This window comes from Sorex araneus, chromosome 5 (genome assembly GCF_027595985.1).
Source record: "Sorex araneus isolate mSorAra2 chromosome 5, mSorAra2.pri, whole genome shotgun sequence".
Taxonomy (NCBI): domain Eukaryota; kingdom Metazoa; phylum Chordata; class Mammalia; order Eulipotyphla; family Soricidae; genus Sorex; species Sorex araneus.
The window spans coordinates 119,359,099-119,372,952 of record NC_073306.1 but is presented as its reverse complement, the minus strand read 5'-3'; the positions used below and the strand labels follow the sequence as shown (position 1 = coordinate 119,372,952).

General features: G+C 43.1%; 1 protein-coding gene across 11 annotated transcripts in view; it reads left to right on the top strand.

Moving 5' to 3' along the window:
- The first annotated feature begins 4,708 nt into the window (after nucleotides 1-4,708).
- CPNE1 (copine 1) overlaps nucleotides 4,709-13,854 on the top strand; it is a 45,748-nt gene continuing 36,602 nt past the window's right edge. For 2 of the 11 annotated variants that reach the window (XM_055140919.1, XM_055140913.1), the window contains exons 1-2: nucleotides 4,714-4,869; nucleotides 10,985-11,069. The gene's annotated coding sequence lies outside the window, so the exon portion shown is untranslated. Of the gene's footprint in view, nucleotides 4,870-6,188; nucleotides 6,397-10,984; nucleotides 11,070-13,854 lie in introns of those variants that run through there. The other 9 variants (XM_055140916.1, XM_055140915.1, XM_004612531.2 and 6 more) reach the window with 9 other exon arrangements.

Sequence of the window (13,854 nt, the reverse complement as noted above, 5' to 3'; positions counted from 1 at the left end):
TGCACAGGGGTTACTCCTGGTTCATGCACTCAGGAATTACCTGGCAGTGCTCGGGGAACCATAATGGGAAGCTGGGAATCGAACCTGTATCAGCCACATGCAAGGCAAATGCCCTACCTGCTATGCTATCACTCCAGCCCCTTAGTAAGAATTTTTTTGTAATTTTTTTTTTAATTAAATCACCATGTGGAAAGTTACAAAGTTCTCAGGCTTATGTCTCAGTTATACAATGCTCAAACACCCGTCCTTTCACCAGTTCCCATATCCGACCAACAAAAAAAAATCCAGTATACCTTCCACCGCCCCACCCCCCAAGCCTCCACCCCCACCTGCATAACTGATAAATTTCACTTCATTTTCTCTTTACCTTGATTACATTCCATATTTCAACACAAAACTCACTATTGTTGGTGGAGTTTCAACACAGAACTCACTATTCTTGTTGGAGTTTATCACCCCGAAATACGGCCCTATTGACAAGGAAACATTTGATAGTTTTCCACTGATGAGAATGAAGAGATACAAAGTTGCGATGCTCAGGGGACCATATGGGATGCTGGGAATCCAATCCGGGTCAGCCACGTGCAAGGCAAACGCCCTACCCGCTGTGCTATTGCTCCAGCCCCACTTCATTCTCAGCAATGGAAAACTAACTATCTAATGCTTCCTTGTCAACAGGGCTGTTTTTTTGAGGAGAAACTCCAACAATAATAGTGAATATTGTGTTGAAATATGAAATGTAATCAAGGTAAAGAGAAAATGAAGTGAAATTTATCAGCTATGCAAGCTGGGGTAGGAGGTATACTGGGGTTTTTGGTGGTGGAATATGGGCACTGGTGAAGGAACAGGTGTTTGAGCAGTGTATAACCGAGATAAGCCTGGAACTGTAACTTTCCACATGGTGATTTAATTAAAAAAAATTTTATTCAGCATCTTTTTGATATAAGGGAACAAAAAAAGACAGATCCTGGCATATAACTTATAAATTGCAGTATTAAAATAAAAGAGCAGGAGGGGGCTGGAGTGATAGCACAGCGGGTAGGGCATTTGCCTTGCACGCCGCTGACCCGGGTTCGATTCCCAGCATCCCATATGGTCCCCTGAGCACAGCCAGGGGTGATTCCTGAGTGCAGAGCCAGGAGTAACCCCTGAGCATCGCCGGTGTGACCCAAAAAGCAAAAAAAAAAAAAAAAAAAAAAAAAAAAAAAAAGAGCAGGAAAGTACAGCTAATAAAGTGATTGCATTCCTTGTGGCTGATCCCCGTTAACCCATTTATTACCCCAAACCCCACCAAGAGGGATCTCTGAGCACATTCAGAAATAAACCTTGAGCTCTGCCAGGTGTGGCCCAAAAACCAAATATAGTTTATGGATTTGGAGCCAAACCCAGTGGTGCTTAGGGCTTAGTTCTGGCTCTGAGCTCTGGGATTGTTTCTGGCAGGGCATGGGACCATATATGGGATGCCAGTGATGGAACCTGGTTCAGTCACATGTAAGCTAAGCACCTTACCCTCTGTACTATAGTTCCAGCTCCTAAATAATTGCAGTTTCTAAGAATTTATGGATGCTTGTTTTTAAGTGAGGACATGTTGTTTGGTTTGATTTAAAGGTGTCATTGAGGAAACAAGAGTCATAGTACAGGGTACAGGACATTTGTCTTGCAGTCACTGACTGGACTCAATACTGGAACCCCATATTGTCCTCTGAGACCACCAGGAGCGACCCATAAGCACAGAGCAGAGCCAGGAGTAAACCTGAACTCCTTTGGGCTTCAAGCCAGGGATGCAGTTCTGCAGTAGCGTACCTGTCTTGTGTGTATGGAACTCTGTGTTCTACACCAGAAAAAGTAAATACATAAAGGCTACAGAGAGTCAAGAGTAAATAACTAAGAGCGTAAACTGGTTTATAATTTAATCTGCTTTTCTTTTTTTTGGGGGGAGGGGGTGTTGGGTAAGCTGGTCCTCAGGAGACCCGGGTGCCCTTCCTGATGATTAGTTTAATCAATTCCAAGAGCAGACTGTGGGGTGCTAATCCTGCCCTGCAACACTTGGGGTTATGAGGCTATCTAGATTGTGCTCAAGGTCTCTCAGAGCCTCATCCTGCTATGGTCAACCATGTGAGATTAGGGATCAAACCAGAGTTAGCAAGGAAGCTTTTCAGCCCCTGTACTGAAAAACTTGGCCCCACAAATAAGATTATTTTGTTTTTTCTTTTTGGGTCACACCTGGCGATGCACAGGGGTTACTCCTGGCTCTTCACTCAGGAATTACTCCTGGCAGTGCTCAGGGCACCATATGGGATGCTGGGATTTGAACCTGGGTCGGCCGCGTGCAAGGCAAACGCCCTACCCGCTGTTGTATCGCTCCAGCCCACAAATAAGATTTTTACTACATAAGATTAACACTTTGTATTATTTCATATGAATCTTCCCAAAGGTTTTTTCCCGTTCAGACCCTGATTTTTTTTTTTATTTATTGAGTCCTAACTTCCTGAATTGGAAGAATAGTTAAATAATTGGGACATAGTCACATAGATGTATGTGTCTGTGATATAGACTGTGAACACGGGGAGGGGAATGTTGGATGCTCAGGACAAAGTTACATAAAAAAATAAATTATTTTGTTGGGTGGGCACCCAGCAGTGTTTCAGGTTTACTCCTGGACTTTGTTCTTAGGGATCACTCCTTGCAGTATTTGGGGTCCATATATGGTGCCTGGGATTGAACTCAAGTCTATATGTGCAATAATAGTGCCTTAACCCAGGGCTGGAGTGATAGCACAGCGGGTAGGGCATTTGCCTTGCACTCGGCTGACCCACGTTCGATTCTCAGCATCCCATATGGTCCACTGAGCACCGCTGGGATTAATTCCTTAGTTCAGAGCCAGGAATAACCCCTAAGCATCACCAGGTGTGTCCCCAAAAAGAAAAAAAAAGTGCTTTAATCCACAGAACCAGAGCAATAGCACAGTGGGTAGGGTCATTTGCCTTGCAATAGCTGACCGTGATTCAATCCCCAGCACCACATATGGTCTCTGAGCATGCTAGGGCATCCCTAAATCCCTGAGCACAGAGCCAGGAGTAAGCACTGAGCACCTTAACCCCAGAACTCTCACTCTGGGCCTCATTAACTTTAATATTACTAAGAGTAAAACAATTTTCATTAATTAAAAAAAAACATATAATAGTGGGGGTGCATGCAAGACATGGGCTCAGCAAAACATGGTTGCTTTCTCTCCTGCCAGGCCTCATGAACTTTGTTTTGGTTCACACCAGGTGGTGCTCAGTGCATATTTGTGGCTCTGTGCTCAAGGATCATTTCTGTTGGTGCTTAGGGTACTGTATGGGGTGCAGCAGGTCTGACAAGTGCAATGCAAGTGCCTTACCTGCTATATAGTGTCTCTGGCCCCAGGTCCTATAAAGGTTTTTTTAAAATTTTGTTTATTGGCCATAGTGCTCAGGGCTAAGTGCTGGGTTCGTGCTCAAGAATTACTCCTGGTGGGCTAAAGAGGTAGGGGAGACCATAAGTGATGCAGGGGATGGAATTCAGTCCGCCACTTATAAAGGTTTTTTTCTTCATAGGGAGCTAAGGTGCCCTATAAAGACCTTGCGGGGGGGGGGGGGGGGGGCTTGGGGCTACACCCAATGATCTTCAGGGATTACTCCTGGCTATTCACTTAGGAATCACTCCGGCAGTGCTCGGCTTGGTGGACATACGGGATGCCAGGCATGGAACCCACCTTGGCCACGTGCATGGCAAGTGCTCAACACGATTTACTGTCTCTTTAGCCCCACACCTATAGTTTTTTTTTTTTTATCTTTTTTGGGCCACAACCAGTGATGCTCAGGTGTTACTCCTGGTTCTGCTCCCAGGAATTACTCCTGCCCCTGCCCCTGCCGGTGCTTGGGGGACCATATGGGATGCAGAGGATCGAACCTGGTTCCACCATGTGCAAAGCAAATGCCCTACCTGCTGTACTATCTCTCTGGCCCCTTCTATAGGTTTTTTTTTTTTTTTTTTTTGGTCACACTTGGCGATGCTCAGGGGTTCCTCCTGGCCCTGCACTCAGAAATTACTCCTGGTGGTGATAGGGGGACCATATGGGATGGTGGGAATCAAACCTGGGTAGGCCACGTGCAAGGCAAACGTCCTACCTGCTGTGCTATGGCTCCAGCCCCTCTATAATTTATTTTCTTTTTGGGTCACACCTGGCGATGCACAGGGGTTACTCCTGACTTTGCACTCGGCAATTACTCCTAGCGGTGCTCAGGGGACCATATGGGATGCTGGGAATTGAACCTGGGTTGGCCGCATGTAAGGCAAACGCCCTACCTCTGTGCTATGGCTCCAGCCCCGACCCTCTATAAAATTTTTAATAAGGAAAACTGGTTCAGGCTTTCTCAGAGCTTCGGACTACTTTGAGGTTCATTTAATCCTAAAATCAAAGTGAGTCAAGTAATGACATCCCTGCTTTGGATGAGGTGGGAAAAGGTACAGTTACCCTCATCAACCCCCGCGTGCGCGGGCGGAGCCAGTCAGCCCTCCCGCCGCGGAGGGTCTCCGCCCTTAAGGAGGGACTCGTGTGCAAAAGGCTCACCCGTTCCGCTCGCCCCAAACACGAGCGACTTCCGGGAGCTGCGGGAGAGCCTCCGCGCGCTTGCGCCGCTCTCCGTGACGTCACATGTCGCCCCGCCCCTTCTGGAATGCGGAGCCGCTGAACGCGTCGGCGGCCATTTTGTGAAGCGGCGAAGGAGGTGGTGTCTGCTACCGGCTCCGGGAAGCCGTTCGGGCTGGGGCTGTCGGCCGCGGGGCGGAGGCACTCGCGCGGGGGGTAATTCAGGTCTGGGTTCGGGTGCCGCGCAGCTCTCCCCGGTAAGACTCCCGCAGCCCCTCGAACGAACGGGGCTGTGCGGGGCTCGAGCCGCCCCTTGGTGGCCCGGGGCGGGGCCTCCGGAGGCCTCGGAGCCCGTCGCGGCGAGCGCCCCACACAAAAGGTTGGGGCTTGGCTGCGGGGGTCCGGGGCGCCAGTTGAGCCTCTGCACAGGGGCTGGAGCCTATCGAGCGCTGTGGGGCCGAGGCCGTCGCGAGGACGCTGCCCTGCTGTGAGAGGGAGGAGGAGACGAGAGCTGGGCGGCCCCGTGGCCGGCGAGTCCCCCGCGGTGAAAAACACACTTCACGTCTGAGCCAAGTTTTTTTTTTTCCCCTTTTTTACCTCCGAGCCTCCACGCGGGGCCGAGACGAGACCCCTGTCCCAAAGTGAGGAGAGATTCGTAAAGCCGAGATTCCCCCCATCCCCGCCCCTAAAGTGGGAAGGAGGCCCCGGTGGCCCGTGTGTGTGTGTGTGTGTGTGTGTGTGAGGAGCGGAGTAAAATGAAAGGGTTGGGGGGAAACTTCCTCAGTGGGAGGAAGGCTTGAGCAGCGCGCGCGTGGCCTCCAGGTGGAGGGCTTGACTCTCGGGCGTCCGCTGCCCGGCGTGCGGAGGGGCAGTTCGAGAAACCGACTGGGCAGCGGGAAACTGGCTGAGGGAGCCTCCCGGGCCTCCTGGGGTGTAGGAGGCGGCCCAGGCTGGGTCCCCAGTATCCGAGACGCGTGGTCTTCCCTTGAGAGAGCGTCTCCAGCCCTCGTGGAGCTGGAGGTTCAGTTCTTGGGTGCGAGGGTGGGGTCGCTAGTGATGGATGGAGCCTGGGCGTGGAGTGTGTCCATCCCCGAGAGGAGGCTGAAGTGCCTGTTCACCGCCACGTGCGGCGGGGCGGGAGGCGCTTTACGGGTCCCGGACCGTCGCGCGTCCCCGAGGCTTAGCTGCTAGAATGTTGGAGCGTTTCGCGAGCCGCCTTGGTGGCCTTCCTAGTGTGAAGTCGGGGGGCGGGGAGCTTCTAGGAAGCTTCGTACTGGGTAATTACGTTTGCTGTGTTTTTCTGAGCTCTAAAGTCGTGACTGGGCTTCCGGCTGTTCCCCCCCCCCCCCACCATCTAGTGTGGAAAGCGGGTGGTTGGCAGGAACTATTCTATATTCGAGTATTTTATAGTTTGTTAGTTAAATACCAAATTGGGACGGGGAAAAAAAAAGGATTGAAGTGTTGAAGGAAATTTGTGACGAGTAGTTTTCTCTGGGGAGTTTCTAGCTCGAATGGTGTAAAATGGTGGGTGTGGTTTTTTTTTTTTTGGTCTTTGCTGTTGTGAAATTTAATAGGAACGCGAATTGTCATTGTCTTTGGATCTTATCTGTTATTTAGTGTATTTCAGAGCACGTGCAGTTCTTTTTAAAAAACCTTTCAAGTCTGGACATACAGGCTGACTTTGTTACATTTGTTTCTTTTCTTGAAATACGCAGAACTGGTTGCACTTGTTTTTGAGATGTGCTGAATTTGACAGAATGGAGGATTTCTGGACCAAGTGGAAAGTAATTGTTTTCAATTATTTCCAAAAATAGTAAATTTGGAAAAGCTGTTACAGTTGCTTCAAGTATTTTATGGTAATTTTTGAAGACAATGAAATGTTTGGCTTATGTAAAAAGTTTATTACTGGAAATTTTATTAAAACGGAATGCATCTTTATTTAAAATGATTATTGATTTGTGAGTTCTAAATGCATAATTTCAGTTTCTGTTTTATGTTAGGTTAAAAAAAGGACACGTTTTAGAAATGTAGTTACTTGGAACACAATTGTTTCGTGCTAATACCTGTACACTTAAGGCTTTTTCCTTTTGACATGTCAAACGCTTTGATTGTTGCATATTGCGTTGGGGATTGATGTGAAACATGGTTTTGTGGGACAGTATATTATTTCAGGTCCTAGAATCCAATGACAGTGTTCACACTGTTTTTTATTCCGTTTTGTACAAACGGTTCCCTTATTTGGTTTAAATAAGTATTTCCCCCGCTGATAGAAGAATTTAAGTTTCAGTCATTGGTGGTTTAAAGATGTTTTAGATACTGCCTCCTAAAATGTTGGTGTTGTTGTTTAGTCTGGTATCTCCTTGCCTTGCCCCCAAGTGCTCAATAAATTATCTGTGGAGTTCATGTAAAATGTTTGAGGTCAACTAAGGGTAACAATCAGCTAATAATTCTATAAGATTTTACTGCTCTTTAAGCATATGGGCAGTAGCAGGAATTACTAGTTCTGTATTGCTTAAACCCAGCCTCTTAAGATGAGTAGTGGGAGTATTAAGCTTTTAGGCTAAGTTAGAAATAATACTGTTGCTTTGAAGTTGAATGGCCAATCGAAGACTTGCTTGGGGGGGGGGTATCGAAAAGAAAGAACAATTTCGGTCTTGGCAGATGAGTTATAAGTAACATAACTAAAAATGTATTTTGGGTTTCTGCCTATTAGTATTGATAAGGTCAATGGGAAAGTGGAGTTATAAAAGGACACGTGTCTGAGTGTAAGAATTTTTTCATTAAAAATGATCTAACAATCTGAAATGTGATCCACTTGGATGGAAACAAAATCAAGTGAATGGAATTGTGTGGGTTCCCCCCATGCCTACCAATGTGATTATAACGTTTCTTAATGCTTTGTTCATTATTGCATTATAATTTGTTCTATATTGCTCATCTCTGAGGTAAACCTTTTAGGGGTGCTTTGTTGTGAATTTGAAGATCCTAGTTCTGCTGTACCTTGATTCTTATTTGTTAAAGACTGCTGAACACAGTTAAAATCACTTTTAGATGTTTAGTCTCGATTGAGTGGAAATGGTTAAATTTTAGTTTGAGCATTGACTTTTTGGTAAAGAATATTGTCAGACATTTTATTATGAAGTTCTGATTGAAAATGGCTAGTATATAAGGTCATTCAACTTGTAAATAGGAAAAAGAACCTGCCAGATAATTTGTTATTTACTTTTATATCTGTTGTTTGTAAAGATGAAGCCACTTCAGGATCTGATTTTTTTCATTTAAAGTAGAAAAATACATACTAACACAAGCTTCTTAATTCAGAATTTTGGAAATGGCAAGTCAGATTCATTTCCCCCTTCCTTACTCTCATATTACATGTGTAGTTAAATATGCATTTAAGATGTTTTGTTGTGTGCCATCATTTCAGTCAAGCTTGAGGTGATTTCATTTTGATATCCTGTATCTGGTTGGTAGCCTGCATTTACAACACAGGAATAGATACTGGAAAACAGCGAGCATCTGTTAAATTACTGTTGTGTTGTGTTTTTTTTTTTTTTTTTTCTTCCCATAGCGAGGCCTTGAATTCTGGAGTATTTAAGTACTGAGTTTCGGTTTTTCTTTGCCCATTTGAAAGGAAGTATGCAAAGAATCTCGAAGTTCTGGGTTCTGTCCTAGACTTTAGGTATTTTCAGTATGGGAGAGATTGGGTTTCCCCTTTTCTGAAATAGAAAAATTGGTTTATGTCTAGATTGATTTTTGTTTTTTTAAGTTGAACATTTAAACTTACTAAAGCATTAGCCAGATTCAGCTGGGCCTTTAAACTCTCCGTTGTGGTATGAGATTTTTTTTTTCGTGATAAAGTCATTACTGACAACCTTGTAGAAATTTTTTGAGACTAGACTTTATGTATTCCCTCTAGACTTAACAGTCTGTTTGGAATTTGTTAATAGATGGATGCTCAATTTGAACTTTCAGTGTCTGGAAAAAAAAAAAAGAGGGTGAGGAACTTACCTTTTAAGAACTTAATTTTTAAGACACTTGTCCTAGTTCCACACCAGACCTTTGGAATCGTAATCTCCACTAGGTGATGAACTATCAGAAATGCTTATCTAGAAAATTATAGTTTTGGGGGCCAGAACAATAGTACAGTGGGTAGGGCATTTGCCTGGGAAGAGACCAACCTGGATTCTATCCCCAGCATCACCAGAAGTACTGTAATTCCTGAGTGCAAAGTCTGGACTAAGCCCATCACCAATATGGCCCCATCCCTCTCACCCCACCCACCGCCGATTTTTTTTTTTTTAAAGCATTAGTCTTAACATAAGGTGACTTTTTCTCATATTTCTCTTTGGTAACCCATTAGATTGTAGTGTAGCTTTTAAATGAAGTTTTAAACTCCTTAGTCTTGAGGCCGGAGTCATAGTACAGCGGATAGTGCCTTTGCCATGTACCTGGCATTCCATATGATCCCCAAAGCACTGCTAGGAATAATTCTTGAGTGCAGAGTAGAAGTAGCCCCTGAATAACGCTGGTGTCATACATTCATACAATACACAAAAGATTAATAAAGTGATCTGGGCTCTTGAAAACTTGACATTTGCATACTTTAATGGCAGAATAGTCTCATTGCTTATTAATCATTTGGGTAGTTGCCTGGAATTGTCCTTTGGAACCGTTTTGAATGACTTTAAAAAATGTTTGTTGAGGGGTGGAGCAATAGCACAGCGGGTAGGGCGTTTGCCTTGCTTGCGGCCGACCCGGGTTCAATTCCCAAATCCCATATGGTCCCCTGAGCACCGCCGGGGTGGTTCCTGAGTGCAGAGCCAGGACTAACCCCTGTGCATTGCCAGGTGTCACCCAAAAAGCAAAAAAAAAAAAATTGTTTGGAGAGACCAAAGCAATGATTCAGTAGGTAGGATGCTTGCCTTCCATGTGGCTGACCTAGGTTTTATCCCTGGCACCACATAACGTCCCCCAGAGCCTTGTCAGGAGTAATCCCTGAGCACAGAGCCAGCCAAGAATAAATCAGGAGCACTGCCTCTGTGGTTCAAACAGGAACAATAAGTTTTGAAAAGATTAAATGGGCTGAAGAGATAGTACAATGGTACACTTACTCTGTACAAGGTTTACTCAGATTTCGGTCCTTGGCATCATATATGGTCCCACAGCCCTACCAGGATTGGTAACTGACTACAGATCCAGGAGTAAGCTCTGAGCACTGTTGAGTGTGACCCTCCCAAAGAATATTAAAAGTGAACATCATAGGGTTGGAGAGATAAGTAATAAGGTGCCTTGCATGTAGGAACCTGGGTTTGATTCCCAGCCCCTGAACATAGAGCTGAGGAGTAATTCTTGAACCCAACTGCGTATGGTTCGTTCTGCTCCTATCCTCTTACCCTCTCCACCCCCCTCGTAAAAATATTCTGGAGCTGGGGTGATACAGTTCAGGAGGTATGACGTTTGCCTTGCTTCAACACAATAGGATCCCCAGCACAGAGGCAGACAACAGGGAATAGCTCCTGAGCTTTGCAGAACGTGGCCTGGAACTACCACTATCATTACTTGTTATACTTCTTACGCTTAATTCTTATACTGTTCCTCTGAATTAGACTTTTAAAATGTAATTATCTAATCAACGTTACTCATGTTGTTTGTGAATTGTTTGTAATTTCACTAGTTAGGGAGAAATGAGTAACATGAGTAACCTGTTTTCACTTTGAGAAATATTTAGAATATGAGACATTTTAAGAGTTTTAAATTTTTACGTTTCTTGAAACTGTTCTTGGTGTTACAAGAAAAAAAGTATTTTTCTTAGTACTTTGAACCCTATTGATTTTAAGTAGGAATTAATTACATCAATAAGTTTTCCTTTTTTTTTTCTTTTAGTGGTTTCTGTTTGGGTGTATTGAAAAATAATTGCGATAGTATTCATAGTAACCCTTAAATTGATGGCATAGTTTGTTTAGGACTACTCCTATGTGAGCTTGTTCTTTTTCTTAAAAGGGTGGCAGCCTGAGAAACTAGGTAACAGCGGACTTGAGTTAGGAATTTTTTGCACTGGTTCAGCCATCAAGTGAAAAAGCAGCACTGTAAAGTTGAGCTTTATGACTGGGTTTTGAATTGATATTCATGGACTATTGTATGACACTTTTGGTGTGAAGCTAAAAATAATGTAAGAAACTCGAATTTTGAAAGCAATGCATATAAGCACGTGTAAAATTTTTGTATGTCTTTAATTTTTTTTAAAAAATGCATTAGTGAAGATTCTGGTGGTTTCTGGCTCGCCTTCATAATATACAGTTCAGTGTGGCCTGTGCGTGTTATTTTATGTATCCTGCATTGATTTTTGCCTCCATTTATTCTCTATTGCAGTCTAAAAGTTGGTTTTAATTGGTTGCCCACAGGATTGACTTGGCCTCTACTTCTTGTTAAGAAAATACATCTCTTGTTTTATCAGGTAAGAGATTTTGAATAGAGGGTTTATTTCTATACAAAATGAGATAGTTTAAGTATCGTGAAAATACATGTAGTAATTAAATTCTTATTTTTATTACTTTTAACACGCTTATTTGAGGGATGGGTGGGTGGATGGGAGCCTTGAACAGTTGTTGCTTTCCTTGGGACTCAGTTTTCTATAGATACATGTCTTCTGCTCTTGTTCCTTCCTGATAGCTAGGCAGTAAGCTTTTTTTTCCGTCAGCATTTAGACTAGTTAAAAGTACAGGTGCTTGTTATGGGTATGGTTTTTAATAATTCTTAGAAGTATAGATAAAGATAATGGATCGTGCTTTAGAGTACAATTTTGACTTCAGGTGGAATCTATATAGTGATTGGAGTCTCTTACAGTTGGAGTAACTCAGGTAGTCTTAATTTTAAAATGCGTTCAGAAACAATGGCACAGGGTACTCTGTTGAATGTAACAGATCTTGTTTCTTTTTTTTTTTTTTTCCAGAACCTAAAATCTTTCCCTTTTAGATAGCTCTAGGTATAAATCTTGTGCAATAGTTTGGTTTAATCCCCAGCCTCTTTATAGTCTGGTTCCTGGGCATATTTTCAGTTTTACCATATGTGATTTATTACATATCACTCAATCCCATTTCTTAGCAGCAAATGTCTTGAAGATTTAGTGTGTTTGTCTTGTTAGCCCTTTGTTTGAGTTTTGTGTTCCTGGGACCATGTCATGTTGCCACTTTTTTGTCCCTATGCAAACTAGTAATTCTAAAGTTGTTTTGGGTACCTAGATTATTTGTCCATGATGTTCTTGATATATAATGATTAAACATTTTTTGAGGTTTAATAGGAATGCTACTTTAATTTTGCATATGGCTAGGATTCTAGCTAGAGTAAGGAATAAGAATTTTGTTTAATAATCTGAGAGTTTCCGTATAGGCTCAGTAGTAAATAAGAAAGAAAAGAGTGTCAGTGTGATGTTTCATTAATGTTAAATTTTTTCTTGTTGACTCTTGCATGTTATAAATGATGTGCTTCCTCACCCCCAAATTTCTAGTGTTTTATAATAGTTTTGCAAATAACATTTTCTGTATGTAAGCCCATTTCTCTGGATTAAATTTGAAAATGTTTTTTATGTTTGTCATTGTGTGTATGTGTGAAAGCTATCAAAACCAAACGAAGTACTTCCTTAGTGGGACCCTTGCATACAGCTAACCCAGGATTTGTTCCCTGGCATCCCTTTTGGACCCCTGAGCACCTTCAGGAGTAATTCCTGAGTGTAGAACCAGGAGTAACCACGGGAGTGTCTTTCCAGGTGTGGCCCAAGAGTCAAAACTACAACACGTCTTGGTGAATAGCAATTATAATACTGACTTACTACCTGTTTGTGCATTAATTAGTATTTTGTACTTGATATTGAAAAAGTGCTTTCAGAGGCTGGAGTGATAGTGTAGCTGGTAGGGCGTTTATCCTGCTTGCAGACAACCTGGGTTTGGTTCCTGGCATTCCATGTCGTCCCCCAAATACCACTAGGAGTGCAGAGTCAGGATTAACCCCTCAGCCTCACCAGTGTGAGCCCCTCCCCCCAAAAAAAAGTGCTTTCATTAATTTGTAAAATTTGGATTTGGGGGCCACACCCAGTAGTGCTTTGGGTCAACTGTATTCAAGGGAAATGCTCTACTCACTGTACTATCATTTTGGCCCCAAAATTATAAAACTTAAAAGATTATGGGTGTGCGCTCTCTCTCTTTTATTAATTCTTTCTTTCTTTGGTGGTGGGGGGGGAACACCTGGTGCTCAGGGGTTACTCCTGGCAGTTCTCAGGATGTTCGATGCTAGAGATCAAACCCAGGTCAGACGCATGAAAGGCAAACACCCTACCCAGTATACCATCTCTTCAACCCAAAAGCTTTAAATAAAGGTTTAAATGCAAGTTTACAGCAAAAAGCTTTGCTCTTCTTAATCTAAAGTGCAAATTTTCGTTTTGGGGGCAAATCTAGTGAGATACCCGGGGGTTACTCCTGGCTCTGCACTCAGGAATTACCCAGGTGGTGCTCAGGTGACTATATAGTCAGGCTGAGGATTGAACCCGGGCAGGCTATGTGCAAGGCACTTGTACTATCATCACTTTGGCCCCTAAAGTGCAAGTAATTCTTTAATTCCTTTAAAGTCACAGCCAGTTTGATGTTTGAGATGATTTAGAAAATAACCCTATTCTTTGACTACATAAATTTCAAATTGGTGTTCCCTCTAGTTCCAAAAATTCTTACTTTAAATGGACAACCTTGTATTTACTCTTAGAAGCCATTAGAACTGAATTTTGACTTATATCTGAGAGAAATTGGGCAGCATATATCAAAATGGACATTAATAAAGGAGACCAATCAGTAACTATCAGTGCCCAGAAGTTCCACAGGACTTTTATTGTTTCAGAGACTATAAAAATTTTGAATGTTTATATATATTTTAAGTTTTTATTTTATGGACCTGCGTTCTACCCCCTAAGGTCCCACCAGGAGTAATGCTTTGGGGAGAGCCAGGAGTAAACTGTGAGCACTACCAGGTGTGCCCTCCACCCAAAAAAGTAAAAGCAAACTTCATGTTTTAATTCCAAAACCTTCTCTTTCTTTCCCCATCCCTTAGTTTTTCACGAACAATCCTCCCCTCTAGAAAAAATCTGCTGCTTTTTTTAGAATAGAATTTGTGACCTGAGTTTTAAATAAAACAGATATAGTGAATGGCACTGGAACAGGTTCTACTTTTAGAGTGACTATGAGCTAACTAAAATTTTG